The sequence below is a fragment of the Portunus trituberculatus genome, chromosome 31 (assembly GCF_017591435.1).
Source record: "Portunus trituberculatus isolate SZX2019 chromosome 31, ASM1759143v1, whole genome shotgun sequence".
In the NCBI taxonomy this organism is placed as follows: domain Eukaryota; kingdom Metazoa; phylum Arthropoda; class Malacostraca; order Decapoda; family Portunidae; genus Portunus; species Portunus trituberculatus.
The window spans coordinates 13973778-13978777 of NC_059285.1; the positions used below are offsets into that span (position 1 = coordinate 13973778).

The following is a 5000-nucleotide window of genomic DNA, read 5'->3' on the forward strand; positions in this document are numbered from 1 at the left end:
AGGAGGGAAGAGCAGGGGAGAGAAGAAGGAAGGGAGGAAGGGAAGAGAGTTAGGAAAAGAGAGAGAAGGAGAAGGGAGGGAGGGAAGATCAGGGGGAGAGAAGAAGGGAGGGAAGAGAGAAGGGGAAGGAGGAAGAAGGGAAGGAGAAGGGAGGAAGGATGGATGGGAAGTGCTTGCTCTTAGGGGAGGGATGGAGGGAAGGAGGGTAGGAGAGAGGGAAAAGAGAGATGAGAGAAGAAGGGAGGGAGTGATGAGAAGGAAGAGAGGGAGGGAAGAATGGTGAATGAGAGAAAAGGGTAATGTTTTCTATGATTGGAGGAAGGAAGGATAAAAGGAAGAAGGCTGGAGTGCTTTCTGGGGTTGAAGAGAGAGAGAGAGAGAGAGAGAGAGAGAGAGAGAGAGAGAGAGAGAGAGAGAGAGAGAGAGAGAGAGACAGAAAGAAAGAGTACTTGGTTTGACTTAGTTGGATAAGGTTGGGTTGAGTTTGATTTAGTTAAGTTAGATTAGATTAAGTTTTGCTCAAGTTAAATTACGTTAGGTTAGGATAAGTTAGGTAAGATATCTGATCCTTCTAAGACAAAGCAAGTGTTTAGACTACTTTCGCTAAGACAACGAAGTAAAAAAAAAAAAAACCACACACACACACACTAATTGACAGAAAAAATGATTAAAAATAGCGAAGTTACTTAAGAATATCTACAGTAAATGAGGAAGACAAGCACAACATTTTACTAAACGCGGGAAATAAGTACGTAAGTTACATCAAACAGCATTCAAATCAAGTACGTAAGTTATATCATTCAAATTAAGTACGTAAATTATATCATTCAAATTAAGTACGTAAGTTATATCAGACAGCATTCAAATTAAGGTAAAACTAAGGAAGGGAAGGCCAAATGAGTGAGTCTAGGGACACTATAGGGAGAGTAAGGAGCCATAACTGTCTGTCTAGGGGAGGTAATGAGTTTACTTGGGCCGTGCTAGGTCAGAAAGGTAAGGTCAGGTAAGGTAAGGTCAATTAATGTTAGGTTATGTAAGGTATGGTGAGGTGATGTTAAGTTAGGTTAGGTACAGAGAGAGAGAGAGAGAGAGAGAGAGAGAGAGAGAGAGAGAGAGAGAGAGAGAGAGAGAGAGAGAGAGAGAGAGAGAGAGAGAGAGTAAATGACTTGAGAAGGAGGGGAAAGGAAGGAGTAAGGCAAGAATGTTGGAGGGAAAAGGAAGGGAGGAGAGAATAGAATGCCTGGAGGAAAGAGAGAGAGAGAGAGAGAGAGAGAGAGAGAGAGAGAGAGAGAGAGAGAGAGAGAGAGAGAGAGAGAGGAGAGGGAAATGGAAAAGACAGCAAGAATAGGGGAAGGAAGCAAAATAAGTGAAGGGGAGACTAAAACACGCACACACACACACACACACACACACACACACACACACACACACACACACACACACACACACACACACACACACACACAGAGAGAGAGAGAGAGAGAGAGAGAGAGAGAGAGAGAGAGGATCCACACATTGCCATAAATATATTTACTGTAACGTTTGAATAAATCTTTTCTCTTTAAATGGCCGTCATCCCATTAAAGTTATTTGGGATATTGTGACGTCCCCCTCTCTCTCTCTCTCTCTCTCTCTCTCTCTCTCTCTCTTCTCTCTCTTAAATTAACAGATCATTATAACTTTTCTTTCTCTCAGTTTTCATATATTATTTTTTTTTCTCTCTATTCTTCACCAATCATTAATTTCGTCCTCCAGTCTCCACCACCTCCTCCTCCTCCTCCTCCTCCTCTCCTCCTCCTCCTCCTCCTCTTCCTCTTCCTGCTGCTGCAACAATTTATCCTCCAGTGATCGTCCTCCTTCCCCTCCTCCATCTAAATCAAATACCTGTTGAATACCCGCGAATGTGGTGCCCCTGTGAAATATTTACTGCCTCCTTTGATGTCCTTGTACGCACCCTTTGCAAGATCTAATATCGACTGTGTGTGTGTGTGTGTGTGTGTGTGTGTGGGAGGGCCCGTTCATACACACACACACACACACACACACACACACACACACACACACACACACACACACACACACACACACGAGACTACAAGAAAAGAACAGACACGCTATGATGAAAAAAAAAACGTGTGTGTGTGTGTGTGTGTGTGTGTGTGTGTGTGTGTGTGTGTGTGTGTGTGTGTGTGTGTGCGTGTAGGGGGAGGGAAGATGAGTTCATGTATAAGAAAGCAAGGGAACGTGTGTGTGTGTGTGTGTGTGTGTGTGTGTGTGTGTGTGTACAAGAGAGAGAGAGAGAGAGAGAGAGAGAGAGAGAGAGAGAGAGAGAGAGAGAGAGAGAGAGAGAGTGCCGTGTATGTAAATGTGTGTAGCTACAAATGATAGACCAGTGGTAATGGTGGTGGTGGTGATGGTGGTGATGGTGGTGGCGGAAGGAGGGAGTGAGGGAGGAAATGAAAAAAAAGGAGAGGAAAGGAAAACAGGAGTAAGGAAGGAATGAAGAAGTGACGAGGAATAGGAAGCAGAAGAGAGAATGAAGAAGAATAAAGAGAGGTGAGGAAGAAGGGAGTGTTAAGGAGAGAGAGAGAGAGAGAGAGAGAGAGAGAGAGAGAGAGAGAGAGAGAGAGAGAGAGAGAGAGAGAGAGAGAGAGAATAAAAAGTTAGTGTAGTTTAATTGAGGGAAAAATAATCAGGTTGGTTTTGGCGGTCACAGTATATATAAAAAAAATATATATATAAAATGAGAAAAAAAAGTAAATAAAAGTACCAGCGTGTTTCATAATGATGTATAAAGAGAGAGAAAAAGAAAAAAAAGAAAGGGGAGAAAAAAAAAGGTAAAAAAAGGGGAAAAAAAGGCGAGAAGGTTTCAGAATCGTCTACGTGTATTTCAAAAATGTGAGGGGAAAAATAAAAAGTCGGGCACATTTCATTAATAAGCGAAAAAAAAGAGAGAGTGAGTGTTGCGTCAATTAAATAGAGAGAGAGAGAGAGAGAGAGAGAGAGAGAGAGAGAGAGAGAGAGAGAGAGAGAGAGAGAGAGAGAAAAGAAAAGAGTGAATGAAATATAAAAATAAAGAGCTTGAGAGGAAATGATTTGAGCAGTTTGCCGATTGTTAAGGGAAATTATAATGACGATGATGATGATAGTAGTAGTAGTAGTAGTAGTAGTAGTAGTAGTAGTAGTTGTAGTGGTAGTAGTAGTAGTAGTAACAGTAGTAGTAGTAGTAGCAATAGCATCAGCAGTGTAGTTGTAGTAGAAGTAGTAGAAGTAGTAGTAGTAGTAGTAGTAGGAGTAGTAGAAATAGTAGTAGTAGTAGTGGTAGTAGTAGCAATGGCATCAGCAGTGTAGTAGTAGCAGTAGTAGTAGTAGTAGTAGTAGTAGTAGTAGTAGTAGTAGTAGTAGTAATAATAATAATAATAATAATAATAATAATAATAATAATAATAATAATAATAATAATAACAACAACAATAACAGTGACAGCAGTAAATTGATAGAAGTCCAAGTTGTGCAGCTCGGAATAAAAAAGTTGTGAGGGAAAAAGGGAAATATTTGTGTATTAGTTGAAGCGAGGGAAAAAAAATGACATGAAGAAGGGAAAAACTTTACTTGATGATAGACATTTGGGTTCAACATTAAAACATTAACAAAAGGTCAAATTATATAAATGTTCCAAAGAAAGAGAGAGAAAAATGAAAGGCGTTTGTGTGTTTGATAGACGAGAGAGAGAGAGAGAGAGAGAGAGAGAGAGAGAGAGAGAGAGAGAGAGAGAGAGAGAGAGGTGAACCCATGTTACGTTAATACTAACAAAAGAGGCAGATTTTATGATTAGCGAGCTGGGAAAAAAATGGACGAAAAAAAAAAAGTTTGTATATTTGATGAAGGAAAAAAAATAAAGCGCACACACACACACACACACACACACACACACACACACACACACACACACACACACACACACACACACACACACACACACACACACACACACATACCACAGTGAAGGAGCGAGAAAGAGAGAGAGAGAGAGAGAGAGAGCTGCCTTTGTGGGTTCATAAAGAAGCTCAATTTAATGAAAAAAATAAAACTAATCACAGCATTTTATTAATACAAAAAAAAAAAAACATACCCAGCGCTGGCAGAGAAAAGAATTCATTTAATCTCCTGATGAAATGAAAGGTTTGTCTGCTGTTCCTGTCTGTCTGTCTGTCTGTCTGTCTGTAATTGTTATCTGTCTGTCTGTCTGTCTGTCTGTACTGTTGCTGTGCTGTTGCTGTTCTGTGTGGTTCTGCTGCTGTTACTGTTACTGCTGTTACTGTTGCTGCCATTACTGTTGCTACTACCTGTTATCTGTCTGTCTCTGTCTTTCTGTTTGTATGTCTGTCTGTCTGTATGTCTGTACTGTTGCTGTCCTGTGTGGTTCTGCTGCTGCTACTGTTGCTGCTGTTACTCTTGCTACTAACTGTTATCTGTCTGTTTGTCTGTCCGTCTATCTGTCTGTACTGTTGCTGTTCTGTATGGTTCTCCTGTTGCTACTGTTAGTGCTGTTACTGTTGCTGTTATCTGTTATCTACTGTTATTTTGGCTCTCCGTTTCCTGTGCTGTTTGTTTTGCTGTTATTGTTTATTGTGTCTCCTTTATTTGTGGTTCTCTCTGTTTCTTGAAACTGTTTCTTGTGTTTTTGTTTCTTCCACCTGTTCTGTTATTGCTGTTGTTGTGGTTTTCTTGTTTCTTTCCGTTTTCTTTTTCTTCTGTTTGTTTTTGTTATACTTGTTCATGTTACCTGTTTCTCTTATTACTGTTGTTTTTGTTGTTATTCTTGCTACTACTACTACTACTACTACTACTACTACTACTACTACTACTACTACTACTACTACTACTACTACTACTACTACTTCCCCTGATTTGATCCTACAACTACTACAACGATTACAACATTACCATTACAACAACCCATACCCACCACCACCACCACCACCACCACCACCACCACC

At 40.4% G+C, this 5000-nt stretch overlaps 1 protein-coding gene across 5 annotated transcripts in view; it reads right to left on the reverse strand.

The window, feature by feature from the left end:
- Window positions 1-5000, reverse strand: part of LOC123511194 (chaoptin-like) — a 156954-nt gene that overhangs the window by 4711 nt on the left and 147243 nt on the right. The window lies entirely within an intron of this gene.